Source organism: Neopsephotus bourkii, unplaced genomic scaffold (genome assembly GCF_033783945.1).
Source record: "Neopsephotus bourkii isolate Nb327-2 ecotype Australia unplaced genomic scaffold, CSIRO-AGI_Nbou_v1 NB_1279, whole genome shotgun sequence".
Classification (NCBI taxonomy): Eukaryota; Metazoa; Chordata; class Aves; order Psittaciformes; family Psittacidae; genus Neopsephotus; species Neopsephotus bourkii.
In genome coordinates this window covers 2288701-2316660 of record NW_026901764.1, presented here as the reverse complement: position 1 = coordinate 2316660, position 27960 = coordinate 2288701, and the positions used below count along the sequence as shown (strand labels likewise).

At 41.8% G+C, this 27960-nt stretch overlaps 1 long non-coding RNA gene across 2 annotated transcripts; it reads right to left on the bottom strand.

Annotated features, from left to right (window-relative positions):
* On the bottom strand, positions 1-27960 carry LOC133218646 (uncharacterized). 2 transcript variants are annotated; one of them, XR_009727226.1, is made up of 4 exons: positions 27616-27960; positions 26638-27363; positions 1617-1820; positions 1-1169 (listed from the first exon to the last, which is right to left on the bottom strand). It is a non-coding gene; the product is annotated as an uncharacterized LOC133218646 (long non-coding RNA). The 2 variants fall into 2 exon arrangements; XR_009727225.1 differs by lacking the exon at positions 27616-27960 and having other exon boundaries at positions 26638-27552.

Here is a 27960-nt window from a genome sequence, read left to right as displayed (position 1 = left end):
GGAAGAGGAGCAATAGAATCAAGAGATTCAGCCACTTATCCCAATCTACCTAGCATCTTATTGGCTGATCTGAAGAGTCCATCTTGTACCTTCTGCATCCCAGCCCTCTGCTTAGCCAAGTAATAGCAGAAGGTATTGAAAATGCCACTGAAGATGAAAGCACTGAAAACAGCCTGAGTTGGAAGTGTCCAAATTGGTTTGGACTGTTTGGTTCTCTGATTTAGTTTAGTTCCTTTATTTTCCCTTTTAAAGGAAAGATCAACATAATTTCTTTCTTAAGATGAGGATTTTGTGAGCAGTGCTATTGTTAATCTTGCTAGGGAAAAACACCCCAAGCAAACAATGACAAGCATAATTCAATTCAGTTCTCGCAAAAACCATATACATGGCAGCGAGCCAGTTTCTGATCTCATATACGCTGGGGCAAAGCCATAGCAACAGCACTGCTGGAGCACGAGAGCAGATCCTGCTGTGTAGAAGCTGGGCAGCCAGTTCAGCCTCCCTAAACTGTGGTTTGCAGCTCCATGCAGATAACCTTTCTCAGCAAATGAAAATGATCCAGATTACTACTTGAGTCTAGCAGCAATGTATTTATGCATCATTGAAAAATCTGCTTGTCTCATTTAGGAATTTTGCTGTTAAGATTTTCAAGCAAATTCTAGAAAACCCAAGCATTGTTTTTAGACTTTGATACTGTACTAGAAGGCTTCTTAGGAAAGCAGGCCATGAGATACCAGGGTACTTACACACTTGCTTCAGACAGGTGTCAGCAAGACTTCCAGGTGCTGGGATGCAGAATGATGTCAGAGTCAGGCTCACAGTCCCTGTGCTCCCTAGCACAGCAGCTTGGCTAAAGGCTCTGCACTGAGCCATCAGGATGCTCTGAAGACTGAGTATGTTGTCTTGGGCAATGACTGGTGTGAGCTGGGAGATGTTCTGGGGGGTGCAGCAGTGCTCAGTGTTGAGTCAGACCGAGGGTGAATGACTCGCCCAGGAACTTCAATGAAAGACAATATTTCTTCTCTCCATACTGCCCTTGTGAGCGCTTTTGAGAGTAGGGACCCTTTGCATCTTTCTAAGACAGAAGCTGAACAGTTTTTAGCAGCACAGAATTTCAAAAGTCTGTTCTTTCTCAATGTTTCTCTTGTAGCAGATGCTTTGTTCTGTGCCTGGAACACAAGACACCATGTGTGACTGCAGCAGCGGCAAGTGCAGCAGGAAACACAAAGAAGGCTGGATGTAAAAGAGTGTGACGTTTGGGAAGGTAGGATGGCTGCTGGAACAGCAAACAGGACAGACTGTCTCCCACTTTAGCACAGGAAGTGACTGCACACTTGTTGCCCTCCATGACTCTTCAAACCAGAGTGACTTGGTGCTGGTTCTAGGTCTGGGTGGGAAGAGTGAGCAGGTCATTAAGTACAAGCAACCATTATGTGAGCATGTCTAATAGAATAAGTTGTTATTTTTCACACTTCACTCTTTCAAGAAATCAAGCTTGTGTATCATTGCAATGGAAGAAACCACAAACGTGCTCAAGAGACACAGGTACTGCCATTAACTTGTCATTCCCTACCACCTCGCTGAGCCTCTCAGTAGTCACTAAATGATGGTCTTACCTTTCAGGCTCTTTCCTCCTAAGACCTTGCAAATACTTCCCTGTGTTTTAAAATATGCAGCTCACATGCATCTCGGTCCATCCTCTCAATTTAAATCATCTTCCAGGCTTGCAAAGGTGCTAATTTCTTTTCAAATAGCCTCATTACACTGATATGTAGCATTTATTCATATGTGTTTCCATCTACCCAACGAAAGCATACCATCTGTAAATTTAGTAAGAGCAGGAGAGCTACATAAGAAACAGAAAAACAAGGACCTGAAGAGGACATTTGAGTCACAAACAGGCCTGTAAAGCATGGCTTCAGTCCTAAGCTTACCAAAACACCTGAAACACCTCATACACCCACACTAAGGTATCTATCTGGCATCATTTCATGACCCATTTCAATTGACAGGTCTGCAGAAAGGTCTATTTTCAACTGTCGGGTTTAAGTCAGACTGAGTAGTAGGCAGCTACAAGAAAGTTGACTCTAATTCAGGACCTAACGACATTTAGGTTAGAGGCACCAAATGTCATTATTTGAGACAATCCTAAGAACTAAAGCATATCCTACCTTTCTGATGATACTTGGATATTATTTTGCACCAGATTTTAGAGGTGGAGCAAAGAACAAGAAACCTGATTTCATAAATTTAATCCAGAACAGAAGAAAGTGTATCTCCATGCAGGCTGTGGCCCTAGCGTGTACTTGTGCTTTATAGTACCAGAGACCTCTAATCTTTCCATGAAAGCCCATAAGGGGGCATTCAGCAAATGTCCCCTTGGTCCCTATGCTGACAGTGAACATATACTCAAGCCTGGGCAGTCAGGGGAGAGAGAAGATAACATCTCATGTTTCTTGCAACCTCTTTTCTTTAATCTTCTCTCCTTAATTTTGATAGACTTGCAAGTGTGCATTTTCTGTGGGTCACACCTACCCACTAACACATCTTTGGGATCCAAAGAGACATTAGCAAGTTTGCATGGATTACAACATTTTTCTTAGAGAAGGCACAAATAATTGACATTATAATGGTATCATTAACATTCATAAAAATTGTTCATTCTAAGAATAGTAACAAGAAACAGAAATATGGAGTGGGAGCTTATAAAATTTTATCAGTTTTGTCATCTCTTTGGAGAAAAAACTGCCAACTGGCCTCAATGCGTCATCAAGGGTATAGTAAATGCTGGAAAGTAGATTTTCCAAACAGTTTTACTCCAGCCTCCTCCTTAGAAATCTGAACAATTTCCTGTTGCTCTCTCTTTGAACAGCAAAGCTGAAGTGTATCACCAGAGGTAAAAATTCTCTGGTTAATTAATGAATTAGCTAATTACACTTGGCTGTGATATCTTAGCATTTAAGTACAAAGCAGCATCATTCAGTTATAAATAGAGCCAACCAGAGTACAGCATGTATACATTTGCATAAGGGATCTTAAGAAGATGATGAGTAGTAATTAGTACTGGAAGATGTGCAATTCATTAAAATCAAAATTTATTGCAGATAAGGGGTAGAATTTGGAAAAAAAAGCCAAAAGTGGACTGTGTTGAGCACTGCCAACCATAAAGGGCACGTTTTGCAACCAAGAGTCAAAATTTAAATCCAAACTCACTTTGATTCAAAGTCACAGTATCACAGTATGTTAGAGATTGGAAGGGACCTCAAAAGATCATCTAGTCCAATCCCCCTGCCGGAGCAGGAACACCTAGATAAGGTTACGCAGGAACGTGTCCAGGCGGGTTTTGAATGTCTCCAAAGAAGGAGACTCCACAACCTCCCTGGGCAGCCTGTTCCAGTGTTCCGTCACCCTCACTGAGAAGAAGTTTCTTCTCAAGTTTAAGTGGAACCTCTTGTGTTCCAGTTTGTACCCATTTCCCCTTGTCCTGTCATTGTTTGCCACTGAGAAGAGCCTGGCTCCATCCTCGTGACACTCCCCCTTTATATATTTATATACACTAATAAGGTCACCCCTCAGTCTCCTTTAGCTGTTGCTGCTTGGCTGCATGCTGTGTGGCTCCAAACTGGTTATTGTCCAGAGTAGTGAAGAGCAGCTTGCCAGACAGCCCTGCCATGCAGCCCTTGCTCCAATGTGAGGCAAGTCTCTAGAGACCATTACCTGCATAGCATCCCAAAGTTGATGGCTATTGGTCTGTGGTTCTTTGTTTCACCAACACATTACACAGAGCCTGCAGGGTTTTTTTAGGTAGTCTAAAGCTTAGGTACTCCATGTTCAGTAATGCAATGTACGCATTCCCTTAGGTCTGTAATCTTAATCACCCTTCTAATATTGTGCTGTTGATGTGGGATTAAGGTTTCTTTATCACTTTTGTTCTTATCTCTGCTGTTCGAGTGAGTAAATGCATTTGGATCGATCCAAGTCACTGTTCTTTTTCTTCACAGCCTAACACCCATCTTTATTCTGTGCATCTCTCTCAAGAGAGGATTGGAAGGTAGATTTGCCTCACTTTTACACAACAGGTAAACACAGAGAATATAAAAGAGCCATTCAGCTGAAATGGCTTATTTCTCCCTTTGTGCATTTTTCTCAGGACACTGTATTTCTAACCTACAGATCAACCCTTGGTAAAGGCCTATGCTGAAAGTAAGGTATGGCGTAAGTGAACATGAGCTTCTTGGGACCCATGCATCTGCTCATTCTCTCAGCTGCAGGGGTACACACCCATCTAATAAGCAAAGCATGCATCCACGCTGCTTGCCATTTCCATCTGTAAGTTAAGAAACATAGATCACCTTGAAAAAAACCAATAAAATGACAAAGATACATTAGTGAATCTGTTTCATTGTGGTGGTATTGAATTCACAGCAAGGGAATCAAAATATTCAAAGCTGGAGAATCAAATTTATCAAGATAAATTGTTTCTCAATATGAAGAACTTGCTCAGTGAGAGGAAAAGCACCATGGATTTCCCTTCCTCTGGGACACAGGACAACCCTGCAAAAGGCTTTGACAGTGTTCACTAGGATGAGTTCCTTAGAAATTCTTTTGAGTATTGAACACAGCCCCTTCATGGAGGGTTGATGACACACTGCACAGTTACTACAGTATCCTGCTTCAGAGAGCAAAATTACACTCCTACACTGGAACAAACCAGCTAGGAAATTAAGAGTTTCATCGTTACCAATAGATGTACATTATTGTTAACCTTTCTCTGAAAATACGTGATCATTTATCATTATCTTCAATAGTTCTGCAGTGTGAAGTAAGCTGAGGCAGCCAGTGATCCACACGAAGTGAAGGAGCACGATGTTTCGACGTAGTTTCCCGGAATCTGAGATGCTCAATAACAAATTGGAGCATGAACTCATTGTCAGCTTTCTAGAAAAATCCCAACCTTTTCAGCTGACAGCCTGAAAGTAAAAAAGAAACACACAGGAAAACAAGAAATTCAAATATCTCACATGGCTTCTGACTGCTTGAAGATGGTCATGTTTAAATACACTGCTCATCAAGCAAAATTGTCTCATTCTGTTTGGAGCACTGCATTTTCCTCCTTCTGGTAATGTGTGCTGTTTCTATTGCAGATCCCTGCATTGCAAGATGGTCTTTTGTTCCCCTGTTTCATTTTGAGAAACAGAACAAACTCACTCATGCCCTTTAGGGAGCTATTTTTTTCACAGAGTTTTTGAGGCAAACCAGAAAGTGCAGACTTGCTCAAATTTAATTTGGAAAACTAGAAATAACTGTTCCTTCACATATGTAGGGGAAAAATAGACTGCACCTTTCTGTTATGTGAGAGTATAAGGAAAGGTGGAATCTAACTAGAATGTCCTTGGCCAGCTCCAGAGGCAGTTTTGTAAGTGGGATTCTTGGCTAAGCTCACTGGAGACACAAGAGTAAGGCATGGAGGTGAGAGGCAAACTTTTTAGTGTTCTTTAGACACGGAAGGTGTCAAAGTCAACATCCTACCTTATTGAGTGGTCAAAGATTTAACCCAACAAACAGAAACCTTGTATGACACAATCCCATTTTGTTTACTAAATAGATGTTCTGTGTAGCTCCCTAAGTAACTGAGAAATCAAAGAAGCAGATAACTTCAGCTCTGATGTGCCAAATCCCTATCAATGTAAAAGTGTTAAATTCCACAGCACCACAGATGTGGTCAACAGAATTAGAGCTCTTAATAGGAGGAAATAGAACATATATTATAACTGGCTTTAAGGCTTTCCACAGATCCAAAGGCACGGATTCCATGCATTCATCACAGTAGGAATGGTAAAGCTTTTTCTTTCAGAAAGATAAGGATTTGGGTTTGGGTTTTCTTTGATTTGTTATTACGTAACAACTTTGATATTTGCCCAGGTCTTAATCTTCAAGGCAAGTTATCTTTAGAGATATAACCTATTATATCTCTGGAAAGACAGTGATTTAGAATTTAAAATAACTTCCCTTTTTTTTCTCTCTCTGTCCTTCCCTTTCCTTCCAATACAGTATTTGTCTACAAAAGTGCACTGCCCAGGGGATCAGATTAATATTAGGCAAACACCTTAACTAGCCAACATTAGTTAATTTCAATGCATACATATCACTCCAGTCCAATAATATGACTCCATGTATTTTTTACTGAATAAAGCACAGTCTGACCTTAAAGAGATATATTCCTTCCTATTACTAGAAACTTTGTGGTTCTGTAGGAAAGAGAGTAAACATCACAGGGTTATTAAATTTCTACCTCTAGGTACAACTGTGAAGAATGGGTACTTAGCAACCAGAAGCAGAGGAGCACAAGATGTTCCATCCTAACAGAGCATTTTGCAAGGAAATACGAAAGCTCATATCAACCTGTAGCATCTAGGGCAACACAGCTGATCTCCACAAACAGCTCCAAACAGGAAATTACCAGATTTAAAAGCCTAATGTGTCTTACAAATATAACTCAGCCCCCCACATTCCTTGACATTTGTCTCCTTACCATGACCATCTTTTCCAATTGGATTTAAATGAGTAATCTCAGCTTTAAAAGGTTGGTTCGATATTTATGGTGGTTATTAAGGTCGAGGAGTCAAGAGATGAGAACGCTAATTTCCGCAAGCAGATTGCCTGACATTTGAACAAGATTGAAAATTCTATCAGTATGACACATTTTTCTTAGCAAAAAGTTCATGCAATTTCTCAGACATTAATCAGCAAGTCAATCCTGAATGACAAAGAAATGACAACAACCTGGATCCTCTACACCATGTCATACAGTCCCACTTGAGTGTTCATGCAAATGGGAGTTACAGATAACACAGCAGAACGTAAATCCAGGATATCCTCCTGTACAGACCTCAGATCTGATCGGGGAAACTATATGGGAATCTGATTAATGGAGGAAATCAATTCAAGGATGCAGCCAAGTGACTGGTCATAAGAAGCCACCACATAGGCACAGGAAAAGGAGTAAACGGGTTGGGGGCCAAGAGAACCTGCTGCAACAATCTGTATCCATGTTTTCACTAAGGCAACGTGAGGTATGGGAAAGGAAGGAATATTCTGGGCCCTGGACACTGGGATACTACATGCCTAGTGGATGTGACAATGTCTCAGAGGCAGCATGCTGTAAGACCAAGCCAAGTTTCTGCCTATTGCCAGAACAGGGCATGGAAAGCGGTGTAGGCATCGGGGCATGCAAGGACTGGTTGAACTTCAGTTCTCTTTAAGTACAGCTTTAAGCTTTGCTCAGCCCTCAGTATATTCACCCTCGCTTCCTTTGCTGCCAGCAGGTGTGAATCCTGCATTTTCCAACCCCACACCATTTCAGAACCTTCAACTGCAAACTAAAGCACACTGGGCTTGGCAGGAGATGGAGAAACACACCCCTCAGTGTGTATCATTCAAATGGTTATTTAATGAGTCTACTGATTTGTGTAAAGGCTGCAGCCAGAGGAAATAAAGGCTTTTAAGGCATCCACCTCATTGTTCAATAAACAGACACATAGCACCATGATGGTTCCTTCTTTACAGGATGCGTGAGTAACATGATGCTGGGAATCGCATGTAAGCCAGCCAGCTCTTCAGCTGCACTGTGAACAAGAAGAAAACAGGGCATGCCAGGGAAGGAAATAGATCAGACACATAGATGAGAATAATCTTAGGGTGAAGCTGATTAGTCCTTTTAGAGACTTTAGTTGAAAAAGAAAGCTTTTGAAACATTTCCACAGTTTTGTGCATACATAAAAAGTTGAGCACTACTACACCCTTTTGCTTCAAGAACCCTTTTCCTTGCCAAGATCTCCCAAGAAATACATATGGTGTTGAAAAAACATTCAACTAACCTACCCCATAAAAGAGAAGAAGGGAAAAAATCCCCACAAAAAACCTACTCCCCTCCCCCCCCCCATTTTGAACTGTTGATTAACCACCAGAAATTATTCCCTTCAGTACACCAGATGCACAGTCTCCCTCTGCTATTTGGAAGTTTTTGTGACTGCTTTTCTCAATTTCTTATGGTGCGACTAGATTTTTTGGAAAATATGTTAAGCCTAGAGGTGCTCTGAGCAATGAAATGTGGGATACACACTGCATGGATGCTGTGTCCTGCTTCCAATGACTTAAGGACAGTCTATTGCTTCCCCAGAGGCAGCTCAGAAAGACATGCTAGCTGGGGAAAAAAGATCTCTCTGTTGTCCATCAATTAGCATCTGGTTTTGTTTGGTAACAGCCTTCTTCTTATGTGCTCTCCAGATAGATGTTTTGCAACATTTTACTGAAGACAGAAAAAGACTGAGGCCCCTTTGAGTTTTGTCCTTTCTCTGAAGCTCCAATATGAGTTTAAAAGAAGTGGAAGTAGCATTGCATACACCCCCTCTTACACAGTCTAATTCTGGGGAAAGGAAAGTTACATGCATATGCTATCTAAGTTAATGCTAAGTTACTGGTCATGTTTGAGGTTTTCATATTTTCCAGGAGAGGGTTTTTTTTTTTGTTTCTTTGCTGTTTTTTTTTTTTAAGAGCAGAATTTACTTACATTTTAACCAAACCACAAGAAACAGAATAATCACAAGTGAAGTCTGAACACTGTTGCATCCACTTCTCTGATAAATATAACAACATCTTCCAAAAAATTCATGAAAAAAACCCAAAACTTAAGAACATTCAAAAGAAGTTGATCTGAATTAAAAAACAATCAGCTGTTTTCTAATAACTGAATTTAAAATACATATATTTGTCCATTTCCATACATCCTTGTTGCGGTTGTGGGATTTATGAGCTCCCTCTCGTGGCCACGTTGACAATTATGGGCTGGTTTTTTTCAGCCCAGGACTTGCTGTAGATTAATGGGTGGCACAAAAGGGCAGTTTGTCGTCCTTAGATGAAGAATTGATTTTAATCTCCGCCGTAGCTAAATGAGTCACCCAAGTGCTAAATGAGTCTGCTGAATGTCCTGTCGCAAGCGGTGATAGATGATTCTTGGCTGCCTCAGGGCAACCCTAAAGAAGCAAGTTAAAGGAGGTGCTCCAGTTGGTGGGCTCCTACATCTCCACATGGGTATGGCAAGTGCTACTTTGCATGCTAACACCTTTTAAGACAGCCTAAAAGCTCACTAAGAAACAACACATCATTTCAAGGCCTCTCCACCAGCCAAGGGTGGAAGCGACACAGGACAACTGCTGTGCTGCTGACCCCAGCAAGAGGGCATGCTTTGGGTGGTTGGCAAGGACAGCACCAGCCTGATTTCTACAGGCCAACTGATAAGTAAAGGAAATATCCAGCTACAACACCATTCTGTACAATGGGCTACAGGGAGGTAATGGGACAAAAGGGAGATTTTCAACACAAATCAAACATATTTCTGAAATCAGAAGTTTCAGAGTTTGGAGGCTGAGTTGAAAACTACTTTTTTTAAAAAATAAAAGGTGGTATTGTACAAATGTATCATACGAGTTCCGGCAACGGCTGCTTTTTAAACTGACAGAACACTATTTACAAACTTATGGTATCAATTTGCAGAGGGTGTTTAAAGGCACGACTGAGATTTCCCATCTATTTTTAACACAAGTAAAATGGGAAGGCAAAAATAAACCACAAAAAACCGAAAACAAAAACCCAACAATGTAGTTTCTTTCATCCGAGATTTATTTTTCCCTCAAGCAAAACACATTGTCTCAGAAGAATGCCCTCTTAGCATTAAAAGCTGGACTGCAGGTTTAGTAACTTGATCTTAAAGAGAGTTGGGTGGTGCACATGGCAATAAATGAGTTACAGCCACCCCAATGTTGCAATATTGCTAATTTTGGAACCTTATTACTGAAATGTATTGCAGGCACCATGGCACAAGAGTAACCACAGAGTCCTGTAGTCATCACATTAGTAGATCCCCTATTACTACCTTTTAACACAGGAACCTTACTAAAGGAAAAATTATTTATTAAAAGGAATTAAAATTCATCAATAGCATTTTTCTTGCAGATCAATATTACCTAATAATACAACCTAATAACAAGACTATCTATATCTGGTGAAGTTCTGGCCATATGTTCCAGGAAAATAACCACATTTATTTTGTGCAGAATATGCAAATCTGATTTCAGATAATTCGTATATGCTCAATTACCACAGTGCCATAGGCAAATAAGATGCTAAAATGCACACATGGCTCAAATTCTTGCTGTTCTTTTCACACTGGCAGTTATCAGATTGTAATGCAGAACTGCTTCTTCTAAGCTTGGTGATCTGATCATACAAATAGTAATTGTAATGATTAGACTTCAGGTTTCTTAATTAAAGAAAATATACCCTCAACCTCTGTCGCCTCATCCTGTGTTTCCCCCCCCTCTCTCCCAGGACTGTGAAGAGCTTCTCTCATTTCATTCATGAGAGTTTGGATCCAAGCTCCAAGAGACAAATCCTCAGTCAAATCTTGACTTGGTGTCAAGACACCTCAATAACGTGCAGCTGGGGAAGTCAAAGGCTTCATTTACAAAGAACAAATAACAGAAAAGCTGCCCCAAAAGGCCCCACACCACATTAAGCTGTTGAACAAACTGCAGTACAAGCTTAGTTCCTCCTGCAAGTAATTATTTCACATTAAACAGCATTTTCCTTTTTCAGAGACATCAAAGGAAGAAGAAGAAGGAAAAAACAAATACCCCCAAAACCCCAATCCAGAAGAAAGCCCAGGAGTCTGAAAGGTGGACCTCTGATGGAAAGAAAACTCCACGGCCCCAATGAGCTACAGTACCTAAGAAACTGCTGCCTGCAGAAACTACTTTGGTGCCACATAGTGCCCATTTTCTGATGGCTGAACATTAGAATTCAACATGGCACAGCACTCCATCCCAGCAGGATTTGCCTTTTCACAAGGGTACCTACACCCCAATGCCATCCATGCACTCAGCCCCACCTGGGCTCCTGCACAGAGCAGCAAGGGGAGCTTGACATCACCGCAGGCACCAAGGTACCTCTTGTAAAACTTTCACCACAGCTGCATTATTCCTATCTTGGGAGCATCTGCTGATGCAAACAGACACTGAAGGTTTCTCCCTTCACATCCCCACTTTCCCCTTCCTATAGATTAGTGGTTGAGAGGGAAAATGGATTTGAGAGATCACTCCCACCAGCAGATCCTAGCACAGGAAATACAATTAATAAGTTGATTTTGAGCTGAAAGCTCACACAGCAGAGTATAATAGCAACAAAATTTAAAAAGAAAAGCAGACTCAAAATGACATATTAAAAGTACTCATTTCACCAGATGGTCTAACTCTGTCCTGTGCTGGGAACTTAGTCTGCAGGAGCAGGCCTGGAGCAATGTGATTGCAATGATAGCTAGTACTGAGCAGGGAATTATGAAATGCAGGCTTTGGCTAAGACTATCAAACGCTGAAAAGATACAGCTGGAATTGGGTTTTGGAATTACCCGTGCTGCGAGCTTTTTGAAATCTAACAATTTTTGCACATTTAAACACTGCATGTGTAGATAAAATACTTCTTTTTCCACATTCTCTCTCAGGCAGAAAGAAATCAGGCAGACTAATAATGCACACATCTTAGAGATAATGCCTTTGGGGAAGAATAATACCCTATAGCTAATTTACTGAGGGAGGTAAGTGATACTCATATCCATATCCTAGCTAGCATGATATTTAAAGATGCTGCAAAAACCTAATTACATTATATGCTGTGAAGCAGATATAAGACTAAAACCTGTTTAATAGTTAAGCCTGTTGCTATAACAACCACATTTCAAGGATTTGGATATACAAAATGCATGTAACAACATCTGCATTAACAAAATGTGTCTCTGTAATTGAGTTTCACCTGGCAAAAAAGCCAATTAAATTGGAAACTTCTTTGTTAATAAAAAAATTAAATCCAAAACCCAACAGCCCAAACGAACAAAACCACTATAATAAAAATAATAAATTGGATCTTTTGTCACTGTTAACAGAATTCTGTCTTTAAATACCAAGAGTCTCCGCATGTGAGATCTGCTATTTAATTCATCTGGTTTTGCATTCCTTCCCAGATGTTTTCCCTCCAAGGAAAAGAAGTCAGCCTCAGTGCTCCCACCTCAGTCAAGCAGAGATCCAAGCATCTGGCTGTTTCCACTTCAGTGGGTAGGAACATTGCTTTGGATGCATATTGCACCGTGCTCAGAGACACGACTTCTTCCAGCCTTTGCCCACAAAATTAAGAAATAAGAAATAAGAAGAGCAGAAATGAATGCCTCAGTGTAATGTAACATATTTTTGTCTTTCTTTGACAAATCAAGTAATCATTTGGCACAACTTTGTCTGTATTAGACCATTATTTAGTAGCCCCAGATAGAAAAAGGCTATAGAATAACATTTTATTTATTTTTTTTTAAAGAAAGAATAGCTAAGTCACTAAGACACCAACAGAGATATGTTCAGGGATGCTCTGAATAAACACAATTTTTACAGACTTGGGAAGTTCAGTCCTACTTGAATGTGATAATGCACAAAGGACTGTTTGGACAAAACAGTAAAGCCCCTGATTAGGGTACTAACATTGTTACTTCAAAACAAAAAGTAGAGAACACAAACTTCTGCATAACAGTTTAAGCCATTGGCATAGGCTAAATTGTGACATTACAAAGGAGAGTAGCTCAACCCTACACAGTGATTATTTCCACAGTATCAGAAGGTTTCAGTTCACCCATAAAACATTCCACATCCAGAACGATCAAAAGTGATTTGGATTTAACTTAGGAAATAATTAGTATATGAAGTATTCTTATAATTAGCATAATAATCAGCATAAGAAGTATTAATAAAGTTTCAAATGCAAAATAATATCGTGTAGGGGGTTTATAATCATATTACTGTTTACAAAAGGATGACTAACGTTCCCTCCTAGTTAAATCTGTGCTTCACATTGCTAGTCATGAAACATAGCGGTGGAGAGATAAGAGGCAGTAACAGTACTTGTACACCTCTGATTTACAAATGACTTGACATTTCTGTGCCCTGTTTCTCTGATTAGAGCATCTCAAACAGTATAACTCCAACAATAAGTGTAAATTACTTTGACTTGCTCTGCGCCCTCCTCTTCTTTTTCAGTTTCTTGGATTTATATGTTTACATATTCTAGGAAGACAGGTTCAGAAGAAAGATTAGATTCAGGACAAGTTTCACAAAGCTTTCCAGAACAGTGGCTTTGTTAATAAATAAGCAGAAAGTACAGATTTCTCTCTTTCATCTTCCTCTTGAAAATAGCAGCTATGGCTTTGAATTAACATTATTGTTTTCATTTGACTGCACACCTTTTAAAGAAGCAGTAGAACACTGGAAGCAGAAGTCAATAACGGCATTACTCTGTTCAAGGTTTCTGGGTTCAACCAAGGCTGAGCACTAGGGAGGCAGTCTGCCAAAAATCAGACCACAGAAAGAGGTTTAGCAATAAATAAATAAATAACACACTTTTTTTTTTTGCTCTTAAATGTAAACACAAACTCTGGCATTTATTAAAGCAAAACTGTTTACAGACGAAGACAAGAACAGTACATCGTTAATGATGGAGAAAATGCAAGTTGCAGGCCTACTGCTTAAACAAAACTAGGGCCCTCGCTAAGATGTGGGTTTTGGCTGGATGAATTTTCAATCACCTTTTGTATCTGTTTTTAAATTCAGAGGCTTTCAAGCACTTTTAGCAATCTGCTGATCAATTACCACACAAACTTGACTTTTCCAATTCATAGGTCTAACAGGAGGAGCACGAAAGGTTAAGGGTATAATAAAACAAGTTACAGCAGTTGTTAAAGCCAAAGGCTAAAATCCAACCAGCTAATCGCATTGTTTTAAAAAGAGCCATTTTCAGCTGTTGAGGTGATGTATTCAATCACAAGGTGAAAGTACAAGACTGCCTGAGGCTAACCACCATAAACAAAAGCCCTAAACCAGCAGCTCTTTTCTCAAAGAATGTGTTGAGACTAAGATCAGAAAAGCTAAATTAATTATATTAATTTACAAATAAGACCCACTAGAACCAAGTAATGCTTGTACACAATGTCTAGTTCCCGTCATCTGAAGAACACGAGCACCTGAACTAAACATGGGAAACAAGTTACAAAATAGCTTCTAATTACAGGACAAGGCTGACAAGAAGAGAGGAAACACTTCATTGACATAAACTGGCCTCATACTCATTCCCATGTCCAAGATATAGCCATCAACTTCCACACCTCATTCTTTTCTTCTTAAGAAGACAGGTGCCTGAGGAGAGCTATTCTTTTATTTAAGCCAAGTGACAGAACTGAAAGGGTGCAGGTTCTCTCCAGTTCACCTATTCTGCAGCCTTAAGCATCTGGAGGCCAGTGAAGAGCTACCTTCTCTTTGTGAGAGCAATGACGCCGGCACTGCAGTTTCTCTACAAGAGGGACTTAGACATGGTGCAGGTAAGCCCCAGAGCACAGCAGTCCCTGCTAAACCGTGCACAGGCACTAGCAGGCTCCCAGCTGGAAGGAAGCTGTGAAGCTTCCTCAGAGCTATTGTGATATGTACTAGACACATTATTTCATTTCCTCCATTTCAGAGAGCTGTATTCATTTTCCTATTGCTAAACTCCTTTAGCCCACAGCACTGTTTTCAAATTACACACTATAAGAACAATGTGCATGAAGTGACTGATGTTGAATGTTGCCATCAGTCTCTAATAAAACCTTTCAGTTACTCAACATAATAACTGGCAAGAAGACGGATGACATCCTTTATATATTTCAGCAAATTCGATCTATTATGAATTATTTATGCCCACTTTTGGTTAGAGGTGTGAGAGAGACAGCCCATTTTTCACAGTATTCAAACTGAGGCTTTCAGGACTGGGTTCAGCTACAGCTAAGTTATGAGATAAAGTTGGGATAAATGTCATCCTCTGACAGTCTTCACAGACTCTAGTGAGGCCGAATGTCTGCTTCTATGGCATAAGAACAGGGCCAGATTCTAGCTTCAGCATAGCAATGCCATGATGAGGGCTGCTAAGGGGCCACCACTGTGTAGAAGAGCTGTCACTTCCACACAGGATCACAGATGATTCTTTCAGTTCCCCTATACTATCACCAATACCTGCAAGTGCTACTTGCTTCTCATGAAAAGGGAAAAAGCTCCATAAAGAGCTGTTTCACAGAAGCATTTGAGATAAGCAGAAATCTTTCCTACCCCAATAAAAATGTCAATGCCTTGACCAGAAGAGAAGTGCACACTTAAAATGCAACCCAAATTGTTGAATTGCTGTTCTAATAAAAAGGTTGCTAACAGCTTAGCTTGGCCTTGTCCTGTTTCCATTTTCCTCTGTGAAGATGGCTTCCTGAGGAGCCTTGCTCAAGGTGCTGCAGGAGGTAGAAGACTTAACCATGGGTGGGAAATGGCTGAAGCATATCATGGAGTGTCATGAAAGCAAGCTCATAGAAGGTAAGGTGAATATAATGATATGAATTACAGCCTTTATACTATGCTGCCCTAGAGCAGACAGCTGCAACATTTCTTATGGAAAATAAAGACTTCTTGGGGAACCCCCTGCCCATAAACAAATTAAATGCAAAATGTTCACTTATTTCCAGGTAGGATATTATCTTACAGAAAGTAGTCTATCGAGAGGGCAGCTTTGATGTGCCATCGGCAAGTTAGCTATACAGGGAACGTTGACTGGGGGAGCTCCACCAGCTTCAGCAGAGCCACTCTTGCTTCACCCACCTGAAGGTCTGTCCCTCTCTGCTCTACAGCCACTAGAGGTCAACAAAATCACACACTTTAGAGGACACCCAGCTCCCACTGGTGCAGGAGCACTCAGCTGTGGCAAGTCCAATGCCTGATGTTTGTGACTGAGGGTTTCTGAGCTGCTGCTGGCCTCTGGGAACTGTGAAGCTCCACATGGAAAGTTGTAGGCACCACTATATGTCTGTGCTGCTCCAGTCGGGACCTGCACTGCAACCATCCTGGATCAGCCTCTGGTAAATAAGGGGATGTCTTATGGACAGCAAGCAGGAAATCAGTGCGTGGTGCTCATTAGCAGCTGAGGAATAACAATGCTCTTCTGAGCTGAGGCTGAGGCACTCTTCCAGCATGGGTAGCAACTTGTTGACTTTCTGTCCAACACCTTTAGGTCTGCACTGATTTCCCTACCCCAGTTATTGTCACCTTCTTGTATAACCTTGAGCAACATTCAGCCTCATTTTAACTTCCTCCACTTGCTGCCTCCACAAAAGGAGTGGCCTCAGCCTATCACAGTATCAGGGGAGGGAACCAAATATTTGATATATTTTAGCGAAAGATAAAAATTACAAAGTTTGCCGTTATATTCCATCCACCTTTAAATTCTATCAGCCTTCATATTCTATCCACCTGCAGAAAAGGACAAGTCTTGAACAGGTTTTTTTTCTGTAAGATGGGTTTAAGCTTTGGGTAACAGAAGATTCAAGTTATTGCTGCCTTCTGAAAATCTCTATACTAAAGGAAAATACTCTTATAAGCCCTGTTATGTTTTCTCCTTATTGACATGACAGCATTATAGGTGAACTGCTATCCAAATTGTGACTTAATTGTAGAATGTGAGCAGGGACTTATGGTGATACTAATAGCTTTTCAAGTTCTTTTCATAACAGTAATCCAATTTTCCTGGAGTAATCACATGTATTTATTAAACACTGCAAACTGCTTTATGGCTTTGGTAAGTTGTAATCTCACAATGCTTCCAGAAGTCAGAATCCATATGCAATTTTCCAGTCTGGGAACACAGGACAGGTAATTATAAGGGATTTCATAAAGAATATTAATATTCTGTACTTATTTAAAGGATATTACAAATTTTAAATTATTCTATTGATCAGTAAAACATATCCTTGCCTTTTTTTTCTTTTCCTATCCTGCAGTTTATTCTGGTGGAAGACAAAAAGCTACCAATATGAGTCTTAGGAGACCACAGCAGAAGTGCACACTAGTTTCCAGGAAATACATCTGAAAGCATCCTCCAGAGATAGCTGTTAGCTTAGAAAGCCTTTTATTCAGACTGTCCTGGATGCTAAAAGCAGACCCATCAGACCCCCCCACAACAGTGACTCTTGTCTGCCCTGCCTGCTGAAGCTTGTCTGCTGTGCATGAAGGCAAGGCAAGGCAAGGCAAGGCTCAGGGGACAGCAATATGGTGGTCAACTCAGTGGGAGAGAAGGAGTCTTGACCTCCCTGGTCCATTGCTGCTCTTCTTTCTTGGCACTTTCTAGAAAGCAAGATGCAGAAAGGAATCTTGGGCTGCAAACCTGAGGGGTGAGGGGGCTATTCCCATCAGTATGTTCCTATCCACCCAGTATCCTCCTGCTGTGCTGTCCACACCTGTGCTGGGCACACCAAGGGCCTCCCTGTGTGAAGCACTATGCATCCATAGCTCTTGAATATATTCCTAAAGCTTCTTCCTGAAGATAGAGTCCCCACTTGCAGTGCTGGGGATGGCAGTGAAAATAATAAATGTGACTTCAGCAAGAAGATGCACTGGCATGGAAAAAGGAAGATTGTTTCTAAGATGATTCTGGGGTTCATGTGTATTTCAGGCATGAGTTTAGCTGCTCTAAAGTTTAAAGAGTTGGAAAAGTCTTCTCAGACCTCATGAATCATTCTCAACTAATGAGAGCACAACGTGGTTCAGCTATCAAATAAACATGTCTTATCTGCTCTTAGCCCTGGCGGACGTGACTGCATGGCTGAGACTGATCAGCAGTGCCTTGGGCTGTTTGAACAAGCAGGTGGAGATTAAGTTTCACTTTGCTCTTTTGCTGTTGTGTGCACTGATTTATTTGGTAACTTAAAGTCCTCAGGGAAGACAGCACCAAAAGCACTGCTGAGTTCCTGTAAGGTTAAATTCATTCTTTTACCAGTGAGGTTTTAGTACCTTATAAAAGGAGGACATGGCCTCACAAACCGCTCCAAGTCTCATGCTACTTACAGGCAGAATAAACCAGAACCACCAATTTCTACCACACTGGGGGAAAAGAAGAGGGGGTGAAAGGAAAAACAAAACAATACCAACAACAAATAAAAATATAAAAAAAACCCACAAAACACACACAAAAACCCCCAAACAAACAAAGCAATCTCAAACCACCACAACAATGTTGAAGTTTTGCTCCCCCTCATCTGTGCATGTCTGTATACAGGCCTGCAGACAGGCACTGAAGACTTGGAGGAAGACATTCAGAAAGTCATGGCTCTGAGGCAGCAGTCAGTGTGTAGACAGGAAGGTATATCAGAATGATAACACAGTCCTGGTAAGCTGTAGCATTGAAAAATGGGTTGAGGAGCTTTCACAAAAGATCCTCTAAATCAGGCAAAATTCCCACTGACGCCACCAAGACTGCTGCTTAGATAAAGGCTGATGTCTCACATCACTGGAAGGGAAAGCACATTGGTAGGCAAATTTCATCCCATCAGAGACAGCTCAAGCAAGCCCCATGAGAAATACAACCTTAGTCATAATGTTTCAAAACATTAATCGGTTGTGTGACTTTTGTTTGCTTATAATTTCAGCAAAGCTCTACACTTCACAGCTTCACATAAAGCAATAGCTCTTACACAGAGCTTTCCAGGTACACATGTAAACTTGGACCTGGGAGGGCACTTTCTTAAGTCAAGAAATATTTTCCAACACTTCTGTAATCATATAAAATAAAACAATATAAATCACATAAATACAACACATCCAGGCTTGCAGTTGTGGGCAGACAAATTCCCAGACCAATTATTTGCCTAGGAAAGCCAAACAAATTAGTATTGTGTACATTCTCATACATCAAATATCACACAAGGAAATGTTTTCCCTCTTTTAAAAAGCAAACACAACTTCTGTTCTACAGATGTGTGGAACTGTAACCAAGCGACACTTGATAGCTCATAAGCAAATCCTAAAAACATCCTGAGGAGACTATATTCCACTTTTAATTCATCTGTAAAGAAATAAGCGATCCTAGACATTTGAGGTTGATTTGTGATAGCCTGTAGCATTTGTTATCTTTGCGAAGTGCAGGATTTGGATGTCTAGCATTCCATCATCACCAAACCCTCCAGGATCTGAGGTCTGTCCTGGATCACCCCTCCAGCTCAGCCTGTGCTTGCAATTTTACTAGCAGAAGAGTGTTTGGTCACAGTTGAGACAGAAGACCCTCTCTTTTCTCCACATTTACTCTATTCCTGCATGGTCCAGCCTCTTCCCGAGATTTGCCTGGCATCGGTCTCAGCAGCCAACTGAATTTCTCTCAGCATAAAACTAACAAGGCATTTTGCTGAGTTAGTTAAATCAGTTCCTACGTGGGTACAGTGAGCACCAAAGGAGACAAAGCAGTTGGGAGACATGGCTGGAATGGGGCAGGTGGAAATGGGAGAGAAGGTGAGAGGGAGAAACATCTCAAATGACCTGTGGAGCAGCATCTTCTATCTCCCATGTTCTCCTATGGTCTTCTGCCCAGCTGAGCCACGTGGCAGTACCAGTACTCACCTACCAACCTAATGGGAAACAACATCTACAAAGGGAACCTTTTTCCCTGTGGTGGGAAAACCAGGGGGGACACAGGACTGGAAGGCGACACATTTGAAAGCAACTTACAGCTTTATTAAAACATTCAAAAATACTTCATGTATTAGCTTAGGTTAAAGCCCAAATTTTCTGGCATTCAAGGGTGGAACGAAAGCAGGAAACATCTTCGTGTTATTTCAGTCAATATATACCTACCTATGAATCCATCAACCAATTTTGTTGTGTGAAAGGCTACCAGACTTTCACTTAAAGTAAAATTAAAACTTCTTACAGCTTCTCTTCTTACAAACAGCACAAAATGGCTTGGAAGCTGTCCTGCTATGACTAATGTTTTCTGCACTAATCACAGCTCTCTCTTACCTTGCTCTCAGCTCTTCATAGCCACCTGCTGTTTTCTACTTCTTACTGAGGCTGCATATGGAGTAACCGTCCTCTGCTACTACATATTTGTTTGTACGTCTCAGGCTGGGCTCCAGCTGGGCCATCAACATGATAAAAACATTTAATAATAATGCATAAGTAGAACAACCACCCAGAGGAAAGAGTGCAGCTAATTGTTCTCAGACCACAGCCCACTGTAAAAACACAACAAAACCAAGGGTTATTTTGCCTACAGTCATTCCAGGATAGTGAGGATGTAACAACGAGCAGTTTGATTCTTTTTCTTCTTATACTGGCAGCCTTCTTCTCAGCCATGTTTTGAAAATTAAACAAGACAGACAAGCGATGCCACTGCAGATGTTTGCTTATTTGATTGACAGAACTGTAGCAATGACCTCAAGAAAATGTCCACAGAAATAAATAAGGCTTCTGTTGGTAGCAATCTATAATATGGTGAGAGTTTGCAGCAGTTACAGCCTCTCTTAGATCTGGCAAGAAGGCTTATATTCAATAAGCATGCAAGCAAAGCAGTGCATCAGGCAGCTTTCAGGCTATTTGTTTACAGAACAGTATCAAAATCTCACAATCCTGTACCTGTATCTCTGGAGACACACATAGATATAATACGACCTTGAGAGATAGAGCTGTTTGCTGTCTGTCAAAACCTACACATTCAGGTAAAAACAGTGGGCTAAAATTTTGAATGCTTCATCTGCTTTCAGCAGGATGATGTATATAGTTGTAGCAAGAATATCCCTGAATAATGGAGCAAACTAAAATGTTCACATTAAAAAATAACAAAGGGAAGCTATTCTTGGAGCCATTTGGACCACCGGATTCTTCCTAAATGGTGCAGAAATATCAGCTTTGAATAATTAATGCCTGAAGCATGTGATCCTCAGTCAGAAAGAGGAAGCAGTGCATGCTGGTCCTCCAGTAGTCCTTCTCACTAGAAGTGAGTTAACTTTTGTACTGCCTTTCATGTGGGATTGCTCAGCCTCTTACACAGCATCAGTAACAAGGCACTGCCCAGCTTGCCTCCAAAGATCTGGACAGGAAGGTGTTCAAGGTCTGTCAAAGAGCCTGTTAAAGAGGGTTCAACCCTATTTATAGCACAGTCCTCCTCATTTAGGGCTTCAACAGCCCTAGGGAATGGAGAATGATCTCCCCATGATGGCAGCTGTAATATGGGAGACAACAGACCCTACAACTGGACCAGGCATCCTGGTGAGGTTATGTACATATCCACTCCCATGATCACCAACTATCATATTCAAGCAAGCAATATAAAACCATGACTTTCCTCAGAGTACCAAAAAAGGATGGGTAGGGCCTGCCAGTCTTCACCCTCAACTATACACGCCATGGATGTGTTTCGCTATAATGCAGTAGCTGTTTTTAGGATTTTGTCTCGGGAATACCTTCTTTCTTCAGATTACGGCAAGCTGCAAGTGCTGGGTTCTTTTTCATACCAGACCACATGGCACATGACTACAGACACAGACTTCAGAAATCATCTTTAGGTTCTCTTTCTTTAAAATGCTGCTCTATGTTTGCTGGCCCACTTCAGTATAAGAATTTGTGATGCTGGCCAAGTATCAAAATACAGAGTTATTAAAATGTAGGTCTCTGTTCACCTTCGAAGTCAGGGTGACAACTGTAATACAATCCCATGCTCAAAACCTGTATCTGCATTCAAGACCCTCTTCTTTGCAAAACTTGAATAGGAATTACAAAAGTTGAGAAGCCATCTCCAGCTGAGCATGAAACTACGAAGACCTTACAGTAACAGCACTGTTAGAGCTCTGAACTTAAATGTTGGGTTGAAATGCACAACTCATTCACACAGGGAAAACAAACTCTTTGATAAAGCTTTGGTGTTATGAAGCTACAGCAAAGTTTTAGGTTTCAAAACAAGTGATTTCTAAAGTCATTCTCACAATACAAAGGAACATTAGACAGCAAAAAATCTGGATACACTGGACGTTTTTTTCATGTGCTCCCACTTTTGTACCATATGAAGGAGAGATTTAGGGTCCAATCTAGACAAAAAAGAGGGTGTTAGATGCTTTCACCTGGAAGGAGATAAGCTTAAGGTACCTCAATGGTACCTCATAAAAATTGGCAGGTTTCCTCAGCAAAGGAGGTCTGTCTGAGCCGTGTCAGCCCCAGCCTGCTGCTCTGACAGGTCCAGCATTTTTAGGCCAGGTAGAATCTTGCTCCACAAAATTTCAGATAGTTCCTGATGTGCAGCTACTTACTGGTTTTGCAATAGCCGAGATTCCTCATGAGCAGAGAAACACTGAGACAGTACAATTCTGCTATCCCAGTAGCATGAAAAGGCACAACCTGTTCAGGTCTAGGAATAAAATATGCAGATTCAGAGATCCTATGTATTCGTCATCTCTTCAAGGAGACTAAAGCTGCTCAAAACCTCAAAGCTTTGTTTTTAAAACAGAATCACGCGTCTTTGGGTGCAATTCAGGACATGAACTCCAGCTTAACTAATTCTATGCAACTCAAGGAATGGTTCGAATAGCAGGACACACATCCTGGAAAGGACAGGGTTGGAACCAGGGAAATAACTTCACTGATGACTAAAGTTTGAGCCTCTGGGCAAAACAAGTGACCTTTGTCCTTTGGAATCCAAACAAAAAAATAAACCTTGCTTCACATTAGTGACATGTAACAAATAAACTAAATAATAATAATGACCCTCTGCAATTCCCCCTCCCTCCCCCGTTATTCCCAGCTTATCCTTATATAAAGAAAATAGTGGCTGGCAAAGAGGGCTGACCTGAGAATGAAACACTACTTTCTTCCTGTGTTCCTTTTAAACTGATTCAGGTCTCTTTTAAGCAGCTGAAACTCAGTATAGCTGTGACTAAGAGCAAGTGTAAGAAATGAGTCATATCACCATTTCCTCACTGATTGACTCTGAGTAGTCCACTTACTCAACCAGCCTAACACATTATTATTCTTAACAGGGCCGACAGGGACAAGTGCTCAACTCTGTTAGGATTTGCCATGTTTATGCTGATAAAATCCCTCCAGCTAAGTCTAAGACTTGGAATTTCTTGGTTCTTGACAGTACTGCTGTCAGCCCAAGTACTCCTGGTCACCAGCTTGAACAACAGCCATAATCAGTATCCTGGAGCAATCTGGAGACTCAGAAGTCAGCCAAGGAGCAGGGGACTATTTGGTCTAAATACACTGTGTCAAGTTCATCTCAGTCTACACGGAAGCCACAAAGGTCTTTCAGACTCAAGGCTGTGACAGAGGCATCTGCTCTCTCTGCCTTCCACCACAAATATCCCCAGGAAGCGCACCCCTGCCATACATTTAGCCACTGAACAGTGCTGAGAGATGACACAGAGCCCTGAATATACAACACAGCACTGAAATACCACTTATGCCAGCCTAAGCATTGAAGAAGCAAGGGTAGAAGAGACACCATGAACCTGATATACTCCCCAATACAATGCATCACCTTAAGTCCTGAGCCATAGAGAAAATACGGTGGCTATAGCACTCTCACCTGAAAGAAGGTGTGCTATCAGAGCAAGGTGATCAGACATTAAAACACCTTTCATTAGCCAGAACAAAAAAAACCAGCAAGCCTGCCATGCCACTCCAGCTGTTACGTCTTCACTATTTCAAATCAACATAACAGAACGGAACTTATATGCGCTTCTTCAAAGGCTTCAAATCATGCCATAGGGAAAACGGTGAAAGGGTGGATCAAACCATACGGGATGGATGCACTTGTCCGTGACACAGTCAGATTAAATGAGGTTACTGCACATTAATGGTGCTTGACAAGAAGCAAAGGAAAACTGTTCAAGCAGTTCCAACAGGTACTCAATTATTAATAGGGACTTGTTATGGCTGACATCTACTGTATTAGAGGAACTCCCCATTGCTTTAGTGTGTGGGTGAGACTTGCTTTTCATTAAATGAGCCAATCTGGCCAATAAACTTTGGCAACTTATCTTAGTAGAATATGAACTTGGAGAAAATTAGGAGTCAGATGTCAGGAGAGAAATCAGTCTGAATTACTGACCCTATGACAAAAAGTCTAGACTTTCACTGTCTCCAATGTTTAAAGTTTATTAAGCCAATTAATGTAATCCAATGGCTAAAAAAGAATAAGGGACCAGTCTTCGAATATGTCTGTAAGAGTTCTGAGCATCTCCTTTTGCATTTTTTTCTTTCTCCTGCTTTGGGATTTGGAAAGAGGGGGAACTGGCTTACAGGCTAGCAAGCGTATTTTTCTTCAGCTTTTTCTCCATTCCCACGAACCTATTTGGAACCAGGCTGAAGATAAGAATCTTTTAGTCAGAGACAAAAGGTTGAATTTGTCAGACTGATTTCTGGCATGGCAACAAGTGTCACTCACAAGTATTCAGACCTTGTTTTTACAAAAATCTCTAAGGATTCAAAAATTTTCACGCATTTAACATGGGAAACTATTCAGAAGATTTGCAGCTAGAAGACACTATGATTTATCCTCCTCTCTACAGTTCTTCATGACTCCCATGGTAAAACAATAACACAGGAAGTGAGGAACAAGGAACAAGAAGTGAGGGGCCACCACAGGTGATTAATGGCTACTTATCAATCAAAGCAGGAATACCCAGCCGTAGAGCCTTTGGCAGCAATATGTACAGGCACATCCAGAGAACAAGGAGGAGGGATCATGAAAAGTATGCTAAACTGAAAAGGAGTTAAAAGGACACAGAGTTCATAACCAATGTCTGAATGAGCTTCACCCATTCCTGGACCAAGTACCACTGCACGGTCAGGTATCTGCAAACAGGTGACCAAATTTCCAAGTGCTCTCCCCACAAAACCACAGAGAAGGTCTCCAAGATCCATTCTGGACATGGTGTCTCTGTCTCACAATCGCAGCCAAGAGTGTAAACCAGACCACACCTAGAGAAACAGATTTCTGATTTAGAATAAGGTTTGCCTTTACAGCTACCCAAAAGCTGACTAAGTTACAAATATAACCAAGGGCATAGTTAGCGGGGAACAGCTTCCCAGGGGGTTAAATGTGAGGCAAACATTCCCCATCAGCTGCTCCTGTGAACGCTTACTCCTCTGAGGGGAAGAACGTCTTTCTTTTTCAAAATGCCGTGTTCAGCTTCCGAAGTCAAACTTTAAGACTTTAAAGCAACCTGTGAACTGGACATGCACCCCGCATATGCATACAGGGCACGTACAGCCTTGTCTTGGAGAAATATGCAGGCCTCGTTTCATGCCGTCTTTTCCAAGTACCATCCTTCAGCTTTTCTTCAAGGCTAGGATAACTACACATTTGCAGTTTCCTAATGCTGACATTAGCCTGGGGCAGGTGGCAGGCTTATGTTCACTGCTTAGATTTGTGACCTTAAATATTTCTTTTAATTTAATTACACGTGTAATCCCTAAACATTGCATCTGCAAGCAGTTCAGCTTCCCAGAACCTGGAAGTCCGTGGGAAGGAGGATCCAGAAGCAAGTTTTGTTCAGGCACAGTTGGAAACAACTCTGAAATAAATAGGTTTTTCCTCAAATGCTGGAGCTGTGACTGATTTTTGAACCCCACAAATATTAGCATGTTGCCTATTGGCTCCAATTAGCTTCTCATTACACAGTGTAACATATAGAATATAATAGAACAGGCAAATTTATCCATTAATATGAATGTGATGAGACCGGAGAGAATGTGTCTGTATGAGCTGTTAAACTGACTTGAGAGTGACTGATCTTCTTCATTTCGGTTTTATTCCCAGTGTTCAATGTTGCTTGGTTTGGGGTTTGGAATTTAATAAGATTTGCATCTAGAATATTAGAGCTGAAAGCTTTCATCTGATCTGGATTTCCTGGGATCAGTTTGAGAATTTTAAATAAAAGACGAGGTGGGTGAGGAGGGTAAGAAAGACCCTAGGTATCTAATGCTAGAGCTATACTGTTTTGAAGGATACTGAGAAAGATGTGTGGAAGTCAAGAGTGCAGTACCTGCTGTAACAATACCTTGTCCACGTCCATGGACTCTCCCAAAAGTATGGATGTATGAACTAAATGAAACAGATAATTTCATATTTTTAAACATAAAGAAAACTTCCACAGGAATTAAATACAAATAACCTTCCACTTCCATTACGTAAGTTGCCTATGGGAATTAAATAAAGAGTATGTGCAATCAGGGGCTGAGTCACCCGATCAAGTTATCGCGTTCAGCTGGGCCAGCAACTGATGGATGCTCAGTCCTAGTCCTAGGTCACTGCACACTCATAGGACTGTTAGAAACGACAGGAAGTCCCTGAATCACAAGTGATGGGAGCCTGGGAGAAAGAATGTGAAGATACTTCTGTAGAACTCTTCTAGCCCTGCAGGCACTGGATGGTCAGGGCTGCCTGACCTGTATAGCTCCATGCACACTGGTCAGCACGTCGACAGCGTGACTGATGTGGTCAGCAGCATGGAGGGTGCGGAGGAGAAGAGACCCCAGAAGGAGCTGCCTGCAAGACTGAGCCCCCACTGGTCACCTTCCCTCATGCCTGCCTGCCCACATCTGCCCAGACAGAGCCCCCCGGTTTTACCCATGGCCACATCCTATGCCAGGTTCTCTGTGAGGATCCTTGCTGGGATGGAGGTGGGAACAGCTCAGTCCCCTTGCTACATATCAGCAGCACCTGCTTCTCCTCTGGGACGCCGGCTGGGGGATGCAGCCCTCGTTATGACAAGGACCTGCCACTCCTGCTTCCACCCTGGTGCCACACTCACACCTCCGCAAGGCTGCCACTGCGGCGCCGGCCATCAGGAGGGGCTGTGCTCTGGTAAAAGCGTCCAGCCAGGCCGAGGAGACCCAGCCCCGGGTCAGCCGCTGCCGGAGGGGCTCGGCCCGGCCTCGCTCACCCTATGCGGCGGCCTCGGCTCCGCCGCCATCACCAGGCAACCGCGCCGCAGGGATGCGCTGTTTCCATGGTGATCGCAGCGGTCCCGCGATGTAGTCGGGAAGGGTCACAGCGCAGAGCTGATCCAAGTCACTACTGCTCTTGCTGACATCGTGCCAACACGGCTATGGCAGTGGTTGCCTTCGGCTCCCTCTCCTTTCCCCACTCGCTGGTCCCCAAGCAGCCTGCTGAGCCTGCTCCAAGGCCTGGTCCACTCCTTCCCCTCTCCCTCCATACAAAACAAGGGTCCCCACAGGCTTCTCCAGGCTTTCCTCGGCAAGTGTGATACCCTAGGAGCAGCACCCATGGGGCTGGGCCCTCGGAGACCAAGTGTCCTGCCACCAAGAAACATTCCCCCCTTACCTTTGGGGCCATTGCACATGTCTGAGCTTCGTCCTTTGTGCTCTGCTCATGCAAAGCAGAAGGCAAGGAAGGGAAAGTGCTGTCTGCTGCATGGAACAGCTTCTGCAAATAAATACAGAAAATAGCTCTTGAATACTGCTTTCCACCAGACAGTCTTTTGCAGATGGCAAAGGTGAAGCAAAACATAGAGTGACTTACAGAATTCACTGAATAGATTGGTAACAGCCTAGAAATGCATTCTCAAACCCAGTTTTCAAATCTCTAGAGATAGCAATCAAGTACTTAGAAGATTCTGAAAGGCAAGTGAGAGGATAACATCTTTCTTATAGAAAGAAAAAAGTAGTTTTTCCTTACCTGTGCTGCCCTTCATAAAGTTGTGCTGGGAAAGATCAATTCAGTGGATTCTTTCCTGCTGTTTCTTTAAAAAAGTTTGAATGCACAGAGATATTGTTTGATCATCCCCCCCCCCCCCAGTACTGTTCAGTCTACTGAAAAGAGCAAAGCCTTTGTCAGTACACTCAGGGTTTGGGCAGTAATAGATTTTATTTGGAATTAAGTATTATCATCTTCAGTGCTGAGGTGCATGGTTGTTTATCTATCTATTGTTTGCAGGAGCCTACTTTTATGCAGTGTAACTTTTATATTGGTTGTTTGAGTTTCTCTTTCTACTTTTTATCCCCTCCTCCCAAGCAAAGCAAA